The 15866-nt window shown below is 24.0% G+C and overlaps 1 long non-coding RNA gene across 1 annotated transcript; it reads left to right on the top strand.

Annotated features, from left to right (window-relative positions):
* Positions 1-7236: 7236 nt before the first annotated feature.
* Positions 7237-14800, top strand: LOC129616365 (uncharacterized). The gene is made up of 3 exons (XR_008697538.1): positions 7237-7616; positions 13170-13737; positions 14508-14800. It is a non-coding gene; the product is annotated as an uncharacterized LOC129616365 (long non-coding RNA).
* The last annotated feature ends 1066 nt before the right edge of the window (positions 14801-15866 follow it).

Below are 15866 nucleotides of genomic sequence, written 5' to 3'. Positions count from 1 at the left end.
TATATGCAATCCTAGAAATAGTTTCGTATATGAATGAAAATAATTTTGATAGTGTGGTAGGTATACGTAGACTGTATTAGCAGTATTTTTACTTGTTGAAGGGAAAAGTGCTACAATAGAAACCATTGGTTTGACCAAACTTTATTATAATTTAGTGCCGCAAAAACATTTTTTTATGTTTTAAATAAAAAAGTTTTTTAAAACCGAAAAAAATGTGGCTTAAATTTAATTTTTCTTATTTTAGTCCAAAAAAAAAAATGAAACATTTTGAATTACTAAAATCTTTTTTTCTTTTTTATTACATAAAAATTTTTTTATGAAATTGAAATAAACAGTATAGTAGGAGTATTTATAGGTAATTTGACGGAAAAAATTCGTAAAATGTAATTTATATATATATGTGAAAACATTGCTAATAAATTCTTGACTTATGAAACTTTAAATGTTAAAATTGATATTAATTACGTGTTACCACAAAATTTCTGTACGTCAAACAAGTAGAAAGAAATTTGTATTACCATTTCTAATGTTATGCAGTAATTTGTGTAAGTTGAGAGTTTCTGCATACTGAGTTTTTTAATTTACATATTTTATTGAAGTGTGTGCTTTTTATATTCATGTCCTTTAACTCTATGATTAAACGCGTTTTTTCAAAAATTCAGTTTCAATTTTCAATAAATGAAGATTGAAGCATCATTTATAATTATTTTATTTATTTTTATTTTTTTATTTATTTATTTATACTTTATTCTCTATATTTTTACAAAATTTGCTTAAACTAAGAGAATAAGAAATATTGCATTATTATTTAACAATAAAATAGTGTAAATGCCACAATAATTTTATTAACAGTGTTGTTACTTAAATCTACAATTACTTAATGCTTTAATTACTAGAAAAATTGTTTTTTTTTTTTTATTTTCCACAATTATTTGTTTCAATTTACCTTTACTGAACTAGAAATAATTAACTTAAAGAATTTTTTAAATCTATATTTTACTTATATTATACATATCCATATTATACTTATAATATCAAACTAGACTATTTAACAAATTATCTACCTCACCATGCTCAAAATTTAAAAGCCATTTTTTTACATTTTTAACAAAATTGTTTAAATTCCTAATAGCACGTATATGTTCAGGAAGTTTATTAAACAAGCGAACAGAAGTTATGTCAAAAAAGTTTCGGTAATTTGTAGTTCTAAAAACTGGAACATTAACTAGAAATCTCTGATTAATACGTAAACCATAACGATTTGAAGCTCTACTGTTTAAATAACCGCCTCTTAAGTAAAAAACCTTTAAAACCCTGTAATAGTAAAGTTGTCTAACTTGTAGAATTTTTAAATTTCTGAATAAATCCATACTGTGAAAAAAACGATGCCTGTTGCAAATTTTTCTAATAACATATTTTTGCAAAATCAATAGTGGATATATTTTATTTTTATAAGTACCACCCCAACAACTTATGCCATATTGTAACTTAGAATGAAAAATGCCATAATAAAACATCAGCAGAATTTTTTGCGAACACATTTTACTCAAACGATAAAAATTACGCAAAGTAGAGCGCAAATAAGATTTTAGAGTGTTTATGTGCACAGACCAATTCAACATACTATCAATAAATACACCTAAATATTTGAATTGATCGACTACTTCTACTGAGAAACACTCGGAGTTACAATAGGCAGAATGTATATTTCCATCATTATGATCAGTACAGCTATTCATAAAAACATTTTTGCAACTAGATGAGTGAAAAACAAGATTGATATCAAGAAGTTCCTTCTGTGTAAGATTAAAAAACATCAATTTAGTTTTATCACTTACAATAAGCCTATGTCGAAAGAACCAATATCTTAATAAACTAAGATCTTTGTTGATCGCACACGTTAAATTAAGTGGACTATTGACAGAATAAGAAATAGCAAGATCATCAGCAAAAGCTGTTAAATTACCCTCAAATTGCAAATCAAACAGATCAATAAATTCCTTGTGGAACTCCCAACCTAATATACTGAATACTACTTAGTTGGCTACCAATTTTGACTCTTTGTGTTCTACATTCCAAGTAAGACTTAAACCAATCAAACATAAAACCACGAAAACCTAGCGCAAATAATTTATTTAAAAGAATTTCATGATTCACCATGTCAAAAGCCTTAGTAACATCAACAAACAGACCTGCACAATTTCGCTTGTTATCTAGGCCCTCATTTATAAACGAGCAAAAATTTAATAACGCATCTTCAGTTGATACACCTTTTTTAAAGCCAAACTGTTTCGAACTAAAAAAGTTCAATTCATTTAAGTATTTTAAAGTTCTAACTTTTATGGCTTTTTCAAAAATTTTAGAAATTGTAGGAAGTAAGGAAATAGGCCTGTAATTATTCTGTGCATATTAATTGTTTTGAAAAATTAAAAATTTAGTTTTTAATTGAAAATTTAGTTTTAAGCCTAGAAAATCTGAAAATGTCATTACAAAATTAAGGTGTAAATTATCGCAACTAGTGAATTTTCTTAAATAAAGAATTCTTTCTTTTTAAAGAAAGAAGAATAGTCTGAAATTATTTGAATTATCTTTAATCAAATCAAATACAAATTTAACGAGCAGAATCATTGGAAACTTTAAAGGAAAAATTTTAAATTACTTATAGATAATTGTTTAACAAATATTTTTTATTTATATATTATACATAGTTAGAAGTTTTATTAAGGAGATTTTTATGGTCCAATGTTACTTAGTAATCATGTGAATTATAGTATACTCGTAAAACAATGTAGAGAACATTTCGTCGGCAATTTCTTCATGCCTCTGTAGCTCAGTTGGTAGAGCGTCCGCCTAGAAAGCGGTAGGTCACTGGTTCGAGTCCAGTTCGAGGAGAAAAATTTTTTAATTAATTTTTCTGCCTTTAACTCGTTCTTTTGATTACGTCATCCAACTGTTCTGCAGTTGCATGAAGAGATTTCCATTAAGTTAAGTTATTTGCAAAATTCCTAAAAATTATTTATTAAAAAAAATCTCTTTTTAATTTTTTAGTTCCTTTTAATTCAAATAGAGATTAGAATAATAGTAGATTCAATTAAGACTTTTTTTGCTGAAATTTTTCCAAAAAAGCACTTGAATTGGAATAAACATGTTCATGCTTTAACTATACATATTAAACTATTTAAAAAAAATGTACATAATTTCATTTGCATATAATAAATTGAATTCTTTATAAATTTTTGATCATAGCAGAATAAAATTTAAAATTAAATAATTTTAATGTATAAATTTTTACTACTATTACATAAATTATTAACTAACCCGTTTTTTTTTTGCAGAGTAATTTAAGTTTTTTACTCTGTTTTTTTTTTTGCATTCAAATTAAAGCAAATGTACATGTGTACATTTGTATACATATGAATATGCAGGGAAAGTTGCATATTATGTACAGATAATATATTTTCAGGGTAGCCATACATAAAAGTCGATCTAGTTTTAATGAAAAGAAAGGAAAAGTTTTCTTTTATTTATACATATAACTAAAAGATCATCAACAATAACTATATTACATAAATATATTAAATAAAATACGAATATAGACTGAGCTACAGCATATTATTCAATGGAAATATTATATTAATATATTGCAAAAAAGTGTAAAGTATACGTAGATAATATAGATTATAGAGAAATATAATAATATGGTTAAAAATTTTTTTAAACTAGTAATTTTTTATTTATTATTTATTAGGAAAATTTTATGGAAATTTTTTTTATTCTTTTTTGAATATACATATATGTAACGTATGTATGTATATGATATGAAATAAAAAATTAGTATTTTTAATAAAAGAGTCTCAGCGAATTACAAGTTTTATTTTCGTGCACCTATGAACAATTAAATTATGAATTAAATTTATTAGTGTTTCACTTTATGAAGTGTCTGGAAGGGTTTGCTAATTATTATTGATTTATTATAAAATTAAAATAACATCAAATTTATGAGAAATAGATGAATATTTTTCATCTATTTCTCATAAATTTGATGTTATTTTAATTTTATAATAAATCTGACGTCTGACCTATAAATATATAGATACAAATCTCTGTTATCAATCTCAAAATAAAAAATATCTCTGTTATCAATTTGAAATAAAGATAATTCCCTTAAATTTACTTTTAAATGAATTTACGCTAATTAAAATAATTTTTTTTGTTTATTTTCAGATTTTCCATCTATCCTACAAGAATAAAATATCATTTGATATTTTCTTAATTATAAAGTAAAATTTAAAAATATGTAGAAAAAAAAATTAAAAGTCTCCCACTGCGAACATTAATTTAAAATAGATAATTTTTCTTAATGAACTTCCAAAAAATGAAAATTTTGCAAGTGAAATAAGTTAAAAATAAATAATTAACGTAAAAGTGATAATAAAATAAAATCCTATAGTTACACCATTAATTTTTACTGATAATTTTTAAATTGATTACTATTGTGAACTTGTTAAGTGTTGATAAATTCATATTTTAATATTGTTTTTTGTTAGTACTTTGGTATTTTAAATGAAATTTGTTATAAAAAAAAAACAAAGCAAATATATAATATAACCATATAATATTCTATTTATTGAAGAAACAAAAGAAAAAACAAACAAAAATGTTTTAAGTTTTTCTGTATATTTAATTACAAATTGCAAATAGTTATTGTTAAACATTTTAAAATTTTTCCTTAAAAATAAAAAAGAAATAGAAAACAAAACGATATATTTATTCTACTTGTTTAAATGTTATATAATATAATAAAAAAACAATTAATTATTTTTTTTAATGTTACTATTTGATATTAAGTAAATAATATACATTGTTATCTATATATTTTCTGTATATATATATTTTTTAATCAAACTAAAATAATATTACCACGATATTTCATATAGTATGTATAATACTATTGCATAAAATATATAGTTTCATATTTATATACATATGAACATAAATTTTCCAATTAACTTTAAGTGTTAAATAAATGGTTTGTAAATAATTGATTTTGAAAATAATATCTGTTTTTAAATATTTGAAAATTTAAATATTTTATAAATAATATCCTTAAACATAAACCACACAATCTCAAACTTTCATTCTACAAGCTTTTTGATTTTAAGTTTTAAGTAAGATAACTTATTATGATTCATTTGATTGGAAAATTTTTAAAATTTTGAGAAAAGAAATACAGAGCTTCTATAATTCAAGAGATGAGATTAATATTTTCACGGATTATAAAACTAAACTGAAAACTTATTGGTTACATTAAAGTTTTTTTTTTTTGTTTTTTTTTTCAACTTTTAAAAAGAAGCAAAACAATTTATAAAATGTAATAATGTAAATTCAAGCAGATACTGCAGCTGATTTTGACAAGTTTTCCACAAAAAATAAATAAAAAAAATCTGATATGGTCAGCACATATCCAAACGCAATGTGTATTGTCTAGTTAAGTGAAAGTGTTACAGAATATTATAAAAATGCCTGTTAGATACTTCATTCTAGTTTCTAGGACGTTATTAAGCTTTTAGTTAACATACCTAAAAAAATGTAAATTTGGATCTTAGTAGAGTTTCGCTTTGTGCTACCTAAATTTCCTGAAACGCTCGCCAGGTAGTTTCGGTAACCACTAGAACTCAAATACCAAATTTTAAGAAATTCTATCAATTCGTTCCGTGGATATGGTAAAAAATTTAAAATCAACCTCCAGATCAGTTTCCGAGCCCTGATCTTTTCAAAAAATTTATAAATTCATTGTTTTAACACCTCTAATTTACGTATTAAATTTCAATGAAATCGGTTGGTTATTTTTCGTATATTTTAAAGTATATGTATATATTATAAAGTACATGTATCGTAGTAAACGTCCAGCTGCTGACACCTGATTTCTTCCAAAAGTTAACACTACGATCCGCGTACGGTCGAATGAACTTAAATATTAAATTTGAAGTAAATCTTTTGAATATTTTCTTCAAAATGATCAAAAATGTAAAACACTTCCGCTAAAAAGTCCAGTTCCCGAGGCTTATATAATCCAAAAGTTGATCACTCCGTGCCATGGTCGAAATAAACTTACATATAAAATTTCATCGAAATCAGTTCAGCCGAACTTAAGATACACGCGTGCACGCACAGACCGAGAGAAAAATAGTTTATTTACACTTCCCTACTATGGAGAAGTACGTTCCCACCGAAATCTCGATATGTAAAATTTGTTGCTATCACATAATCTACCTTATTGTATACACAATGTTTAAGTATAAAACATGAATTTTCAGATACTTCAGAAATTCCAAAATTAGTATAAAATATATTTTATAATTAAATTAATTTATTGTGTCACTATAATATAACATATTGTGTCACTATAATATAATATAGCACATATTGTGTCTATATTGTCTCATCGCTTTTATTGGTAACTCTCTGATAATGTGACTTGTAGAGATTAAATGGTTTATTTTTAAGGACTTGACATTTATGGTAAAATAATTAGTTCTTATATATGCAAAGAATTTCGAAGAAATTAATAATATTATATCAGGAATCACTCTCAAGTATTTTTCTTTTTCTTCTTAAATTGAGTTGTGAAATATTGAATGCCTATATAGTAAGATTATTTACTTCAATTTCAATGGTAGGTTTTTCACATTGAAATATAAATTTCCTTGTAGTTGATCACCAAGTAAAATTAAATTTTATTTTAATATAATTTTAAAATTAATTTAATAAATTAAAAAAAAAAATAATTTTAAAATTAATTTAATAAATTAAAAAAAAAATAATTTTAAATTTAATGTAATAAATTAAAAACAAAATAATTTTAAAATTAATTTAATAAATTAAAAAAAAAATAATTTTAAAATTTGTAATTATTTGCAATACAGTATCAAAGAATGACTAAATCAATACTAACATTTTTGCTATTATAAAGAAATTATTATTATAAAAAAATTACATCAAAAATTATGTTTTATTTAGTTATCATAATTACCAAATATAACATATTTGGTTGTAAATAGCGCAATTGATTTTCAGTTGTTTTCGTTGTATCAAATTGTTAATTTGCACTTATTTTAGGAAAAACATTAAATATTACAAGTGAAAAACTAGTTAAAATTACTACAAAAAATTATTAAAAATTTTTGTGAATTAATTTTAAAAAATTATTAAAAATTTCAAATGATTGTACGAAACAATGACTAAACTCAAACTCAATATGAGAAACTCAAAAAATGTTGAAATTTTAAATAAATATGGGCAAAAATATGTAAAATATATTGCAAAACTATCGCAGATATACAGATTACATTGAAATACTATTGCACATACAATGCAGAATAGTTTACGGAAATATAACAAATTCAAAATAAGTTGAAGTTTTAATGTTTACATGAAATAATCCACAAAAATCGTTGAAAATTAAGCAAAAATTGATCAAAAATGCACAAAAATAAAAAGTTTTTATTAAGCTATTGCCCGATTTAAAAAAAATGAAAAATCATGTGTAAAAACACTTACATATATTACAGAAGGAATCCGTTAAAAATTTTTACAATGTATTTTGTTAATAAAACGTAAAGTATTTTCAATTCAAAATCATTTTTTTTAGGAAGAAAGAAGGAATAACCATAATAATATATAAAACAATAGTCCAATGTTGTATGTTAGTTTGTTTATCGTTCACACTTTTGATGAGTGTACCTTTGGACACAGCTATTTGAGTGACTTTTTTAAGTGATTTTTTGAGTGATTTTCATGAGAGGTTTTTGGTGATGATTTTTTGATAATGTTCTCATGGTAGAAAGCTGGGGTTTGGTCTTTTTTAGCGGAGTTTTGGTCAAGGGATTTTTTACGTGGTTTTTTCATGTGATTTTCTTGATGTTGATTTTTTGTTAATTGTTCTAATAAAAATTTGTTTTTTTTTAATAATTCTGTCAATAAAAAAAATGAGCTTAAATAAAAATAGAAAAAAATATAACAACCAAGTTTCATAATACAACCCAGTGCCACATCATTTTTGTTTTCTTGGCAGTGGTTATGGCACCGGTTCTTTAACCGAAGGGTCTCGGATTCAAACTTCGGTCAGGTCACTATAAAAATTATATTCAATATTATATAACTTAATATACAATACTGATAAATACAAGTAATTTTTAAATATTTGTTATATGCAATATTAAAAACTCAGAAAAATAAACAGTAAATATTAATAAACTTAAATATATAATATAAACAAAAACTACAGCAGGCTATTCATCTACCTAGTTAACTCTATGACGCTATGAAATTAGGGCATGATATCATGCACTAGCCCTATGCTCTCCCTAGGGGTGAAGAAGGAAAAAAAACGGCTTTTGAAAAAAATAATCAAAGCAACTTCCGGTATTTTTATAATAGATAATGTTATTCTAGAATATACATGAAAAATCTGTTTTCATCAAAAAAACTCAAAAAAGTAACTTTCGATTTCATTAAAAATTCCTAATGTACTCATAATATTTTCACTCATGACGTCATCATTGAAAAATCACTCAAAAAAGATTCAAAAAGAAATTAAGTACTCAAAAATTTTTTTTTCCGTAATATCGTCCCGACGAACAACTGCGTCCAAACGGATCGTTTGAACAAGAACAAAAATTGCCGAAATTATTGATTGTTATTTACATTGAAAAATATTTGTCACAAATGAATTAATTTTTATTAGAAAACAAACAAAACCGAGATATCATGTTTCTTTTAATTTTATGAATTCACTTGATAAGAATCTATTGCAATGAATCTAACTTAATAAGCCATTGCAAAACAAACAACACTTTCTGGCTTTTATTCTTCTCTCATGTGACAGTATTTTCAGATTTTGTGAATGTAAATCTAATGGTAAGGATAGTAAACATGTACATTATGTAAATGATTGTGTTTGAAGTAAAAATATGCGTGCACGTATCTGCTAATGAGAATTAATTCTTAAGCAGTTGTATAAAGAGAAAACATAATATTCAACGTAAGCGTGTTTAAGTTATAAAAATATCAATTTCATACACATACCTATAAGTTTATTTCTACTCGTATTTTTAGCACTTTTCTCAAAAAGGTGAAATTCTTCTTTTTTTGAAAAAAGGTGCTTATTAGTTTCACTTTGTCCGTCCGTCCGTCCGTGGACACTTTTTTTGTTTACAAAACTTCTACACCCTTGAAGATAGAAAGCTGAAATTTAATACGTACATAGATCTTTACTAGAAACTTAATTCCGTCCGTCCGTCCGTCCGTGGACACTTTTTTTGTTTACAAAACTTCTACACCCTTGAAGATAGAAAGCTGAAATTTAATACGTACATAGATCTTTACTAGAAACTTAATTCTGTAGAACAAAATTTTTAGCTATCCCCCCCCCGCCCTCTAGGAGTTATACCCCCCAAAACCCTAAAAATGACCATTTTTAACTATTTGTTGCAATGAAACCATAAGTATTTTTGAAATTTTGCAAACGCAAAAAGGCAGTGACTTGCTTCCCCTACCGCGGTATACTGCAGATAAACTTTAGAAAAACAAAATGGCCGTTCAAATTTACCGTTATCTAAAGTCCTTTTTTTCCAAATTTTTGATGTCGTTTTTCTTCTAGACCCCAGCCTGTAGAAGCTTGAAATTTAAGGGACTTTTAGACATTAACAAATAGTTCATTTTGTTAGAAGAAAATTTTTTTCCATCTCCACCCTCTTTCAAGTTATCGCCTCTGAAATTTCTAAAATTTGAATTTTTGACACCTTATATTTCCGAAACCGCAAGATGTTTCAAATTTCAATAAACGCAAAAAGCTAACGGTAAATTCTATGACATAAAAAAAAATATAATTATTTTTCTTAACTCACACAATTAAACCTTAAAATCGAGCATTATGTTAACCCCTCTTTATATTAATTTTTGCTTTATTTCAAAAACTGCATAAATCGCTCATCCTAAATATATGCAATCCTAGAAATAGTTTTGTATATGAATGAAAATAATTTTAATAGTGTGATAGGTATACATAAACTGTATTTAAAAGCAGAATTTTCACTTGTTGAAGGGAAAAGTGCTACAATACAAACCATTGGTTTGACCCAACTTTATTGTTTTTTATTTTTCGTTAGATTGAATTCTCTAATTTATTCAAGTGAAATACAATATGTATTGAAGAAAGGTGCGTGTGAAATAATATATTAGGTAATGAAGTATAAGTTTGTGTTAGGGTACCAAAAACAGAAAACGAAATTTACGGTTTTGTGCAAAAAAAATAATTTTTACTCTTATTTTTTTTATTATACTTTTAAAAATGTTTGATTGTGATTTTCATAAAAAAAATATTAAAATTTTATGTTTTTATTCTTTTACTTTTTCTGTTTCTTTTCGTGAGAAAATAAAATTTTTGAAGTTTCGTAATGGAAAGAAATTATTTTATTGGTTTATTCTTTTCAATTTTTTTCTTAAATATCTTGGTTTTCCAATTTCAGAAAATCATATTTCATAAACACCCTTATATTTTCAAAGAATTTTTGTATAAAAATCTTTTAAATCACATACTTAAGTATAATATTTCACATTTAAAATTTACCTCTCGCTGTAATCAAATCAAATTATGAATGTCAAGTTTTCTTTTCCAAAATATTATAAAAGAAGGTACAGATTTTAAATTTATATGTTAAAGTTTTAAATAATTTTTGATAAAAAGAAAATTAAGAAATATTTTCAATCCAAAAATTATGGCTACAAAAAGTTTATAATTTTAAACAACATTAAATAAAACTTTATATTGCATTAAAGGTTTTTAGAATTTTTTTGTAGCGTAGTGGCAAACAAATGTTTGCTGCTAAAATGACTAATTTAGTAATAATTTTTGTCGTTTCCCATACAATCTGTTCAGTCAAACATTGGTTCGTAATCACATGTAACGTATTTAAGTATGTATGTAGTCTAATCAATTAACTGCTTAGGCTTTGTTGCGGAATATCATATGGATCCATCATATTCAGAGTATTTAATTAGAGGTTGTGTTTCAATGAAGCGACTTTTGTAATTTTATTTCATTATCTTTTTCTTTTACGAATTACTCTTATGTTTTTACTTAGAGACGGAATAAAATAATTGGATTGCTTAAGTAACTGTTTTATAAAGATGTTTTGTAAAGGAAAACTATTTCGTGTTTTGGTTTCATTTCTATAAAGTAGCAATTTAGGGAAATGATTCAAAATGAATTTCACACTTCCGTAAAAATTTTGTCTTCATAAAGAATTTCTGTAAAAATTTATTTGTAGATTTTAAATTAGTGTTTTAACAAGAAATTTGTAAAATTGTGGAATTTGAATATACACAATGTCAAAACTAATTTTACTTCTTTTCGAACACAAGTTCTAGAAATAATATAGAAAGGTTTCAATTTCATATGTTCATTTTGATGTTGGATTTTAATTTTTATATAACCATGTATCCATGAAACGTTGATATCTTCTAATCAAAAATTGATTAAATTTGCCAATGTAATTTCAAATATGTAAATTTGTTTGACGTAAATTTCATATGAAAATTTAAGATTCTTTTCTATTAAATTTCTATAGTAAATTAGAATTTTTTTAGTGAAATTGATTTTTTGTGGTTATTATAATACAGGATATTTCACAAAAGATTGATCAGACAATCATCTCTGAAATCATTTGCAACCTTATGCGAAACAACCTCTATAATATAAACTTAACACAAGGACACTTAATAAATGTTACATATATTAGGCTTTAATTAATTTTTAGCACTTTTCAAAAAACAATTTTAAAAAAGTGGTTGTTAGTTTCACACTGTCCGCCCGTGGATACGTTTACAAAATTTCTGCACGCTTGGAAATAGAACGCTGAAGTTTAATAAGTACATAGATCTTTCAATTTTCTTTAATAAGTACATTTAATAAGACAGCAGTGGCTGGCTTCTTCTGTCGTAGCATATTATATTTGAACTTTGGAGAAACAAAATGGCCGTTAAAATTTTTGGTATCGCATTTCTTTTAGACCGCAGGTTTTAGGAATCTGAAACTTTAGAAACTTTAAGAGACTAATAAATACTTCATTTCGCTAGAAGAAAATTTTTTTTCAACAAGTTATCCTCCGGGAAATTGTAATTTTTCTCCATATCCTCCGGGAATTTGTAAAATTTGGATTTTTGGCACTTTATACTTTCAAAATTGCAAGCTTTTTACAAATTTCTATAACTGCAGAAAGTCAACAGCAAAATCCATGACTTAAATTCGAGCATTTAAGGTGCTACATTACAAACAATTGATTTGATCAAACTTTATTTTTTTGATCTCCTACGTATTATTATAACATTCTACATCTCTTAAAGACGCCTACTTCTGTGCTCTCTATTTGATCGTCTTCACAATTTGCTTTAAAAATTATTCAAAATGCGGTGGTAAGATCTTTGAGCAATAAAATACACAATCCCAATGTATATTAGTGCGTACTATAAAATATATTTATGTTTTTAATTAAAATATTTAGTTGAAATATTCAATTAATTTTTTTAGTAAAATACAAAAATAATGGATTAAAAATGATGGTTTATGTAATCCGTTTGTTCACTAAAATTGAAATAAATAGCTATATATTCAAATAAAATTCATTAATATACTTGAATTAATACTTGAATACAGGTATTTTTATATATATATATATATATATATATATATATATATATATATATATAAACACGCACTCACACACACATGTATATATCACATATATATATATATATACATGTATATATATATAACTAGTGTCATAAATATATATATATATATATATATTTATATATACATATATGTATGTATGATGTATAAAAAAAAGAATATTGATTAAACATAAATTAACATAAATTTCACGTAACAAAGCAGCAAAATTATAAAGCAAAAATAAACTAAAAGCGACTAATAAAAAAGAACATTATGTATATTTATACATACACGTTTACATGAATATTTGTATATTTATGTTTAAAGCAAAAAACACTTACATTATTTATATAAACCAAGGATTATTATCTTATTTAATTTTTATAATTACATAAACGCATAACTAATTTACTTAAATTTGTAAATATAATTTTAGCGCATATTAAAATTAACTTTTGGTAATATAACAAAAACTATTAAGAAGAACACTTAGAAGAATCATACATATATATAAATTTATTAATATAAATATCAATACAAATTTATTTTAACACACATATTGCAAATGAAGTAAGAAACAAAGCAAATCGATAATAAATATAACTTTAGAATAAAAGTAATAAAAAACAAAATAGCAGAATATAAATAAATATTTACATAATAGTACTAATTATAACGGGAGATAATAAAGCGAAGAATGAACTAAGAGAATGGCATAGTAGATTAATATGCGGAAAAATATACAATATATAATGTTGTATGTATGATTGCAATAAGTTAAAATATGTAAAATAAGAAAATTCGAATTGATGTTGTGTAGTTGAAAAATTAAATAACAAACCTTAAAAAAACAAAAAAATTAACTGGATATAGTTTGATGTTAAAGAAAAATTTCAATCACTTTTTATTACAAATTTTATTTGAAACATATAAATTTTTTGAAGGAAAAATAAAAAAAAGAGTTTATTCTAATAATAAGATGTAAAACAAATAATTAAACAAATGTAAAAGACACAATAAGTATTTTGATTTACATATAATTGTGAAAAAAATTAAATTTAAATAATTTGTTAGAATATTAAAAGCTACTAATGCAAAGATTTTTGTAACACACACAATTAACTAAAAATTTAAAGGAAAAACTATCAATAAAGTTCTAAATATATTCACATCATTCCTTAAGAACTAGACTCGAATGCAAGAATTTAGATAATAATAATATTAATAATAATAATAATAATAATAATAAAAATAATAATAATAATAATAATAATAATAATAATATTAATAATAATAATAATAATAATAATAATAATAATAATAATAATAATAGTAATAATAATAATAATAATAATAATAATAATAATAATAATAATAATAATAATAATAATAATAATAATAATAATAATAATAATAATAATAATAGTAATAATAATAATAATAATAATAATAATAATATTAATAATAATAATAATAACAATAATAATAATAATAATAATAATAATAATAATAATAATAATAATAATAATAATAATAATAATAATAATAATAATAATAATAATAACAATAATATAATAATAATAATAATAATAATAATAACAATAATATAATAATAATAATAACAATAAGAATTATAATTATGAAACCAAAAATATAAGTCATATAAAAATATTAACATATAACTAGTGTCATATTTTCATTAGTCCATTGATAAACATTAATAGAATTAATAATAAAAAATTAAGTACATAATTTAATTACATAACTTTTATAGTAGAAGCGGAATATTGGAAAAAAGAATAAAATTCAAAAATAGTAATATTTAACTAAACTGAAAGAATATAATTTTTAATTCGAAAAAAGAAAACATATATAGAAAATATACACAGAAAATATTTTGTTTTAAATTGACATTAAAAATTATTAACTACTATTGGTGTCATCATGAAGAAATTTACATTCAAAGGGGTACTTGATGGTTTTCGGTCACAGGTTCAACAGCAGTCCACAAAACCAGAACAAGAAATTCAAGAGACACTGAGACAGGATCATTTTTCATTAAAAAAGGTATTTTGTATTTATTTTTAATTAATGTTAAGAAGCTTTAATTTTGAAATCAGTTTCACATTTTTACATTTAACTGTATTTTAAGTATATACATATTGTCTTTATATTAATATAAAGACAACAATAAAGAGAATTTAAATATTAAATTTCAGGGAAATTGGGTGATTATTTCCCTATATATGCGCAAAAATATTTCCCTATATATGCGCAAAATAATGCACAAACGGACAGAACGACAGACCGGCATGGAGAAGTGCGTTTCTATCGAAAACTTGGCATGCAAAATTTGGTACCATCTCATAACCTCCCTTATTGTATGTAATGCGGTCGATAATAATGTAATGTTAAACCGTCAAACTAAGTGCATAAGTCAAAACTTGCTAGACAACTTAAACATACTTATATTCACTTTTTTCACGCGTGTATCTCAAGTTCGGCTGAACCGATTTTGATGAAATTTTATGTGTAAGTTTATTTGGACCATGGCACGGATTGATCAACTTTTAAGATATATCAAACCTCGGGAACTGCACTTTTTAGCGGGGTTGTTTTACATTTTTCACCATTTTGAAGAAAATATTCAACCGATTTACTTGAAATTTCGTGTATAAGCTTCGCTCAAACGTCCGCGAAACCTCCTTACTTTTTTAAAAAATTAGGTGTCAGCAACTGCTGTAAATGTTTACTACATTTATACTAAAATAAAATTTTAAAGGAAGGAATAGTGGAGCAGAAAAAGTAAAGTAATAATAGAGTGCTAAATACATACCCTAATTTTTTTTCGAAGGCTTCCCAAGCTTTAAATTTTATCTGGATTATTAGAAAAAATTTTAAATCATTTTAGACTTTTTAATCCATATTCAAAATGGGGGGGGGGGGGGGGGGGGGGTAAAGTAAATTCTTTTTCGAGCTACAGCCTGTTGAAAAAAAGGTACCAGATTTTTCCTGTATACAAATAAATGCTTATAACTTCGGAACAGTGCGACATAACACAATCATCGGGGAATTTTTTTTGCAGATAATTGATTTCTTATTATTTTCGGCCAGACAATCAATTTGATCTGAG

The sequence above is a fragment of the Condylostylus longicornis genome, unplaced genomic scaffold (assembly GCF_029603195.1).
Source record: "Condylostylus longicornis isolate FDR11 unplaced genomic scaffold, ASM2960319v2 ptg000190l, whole genome shotgun sequence".
NCBI classification, from domain to species: Eukaryota; Metazoa; Arthropoda; class Insecta; order Diptera; family Dolichopodidae; genus Condylostylus; species Condylostylus longicornis.
Note: the sequence above shows the minus strand (reverse complement) of the source record. Positions and strands in the feature narration are given on the sequence as shown.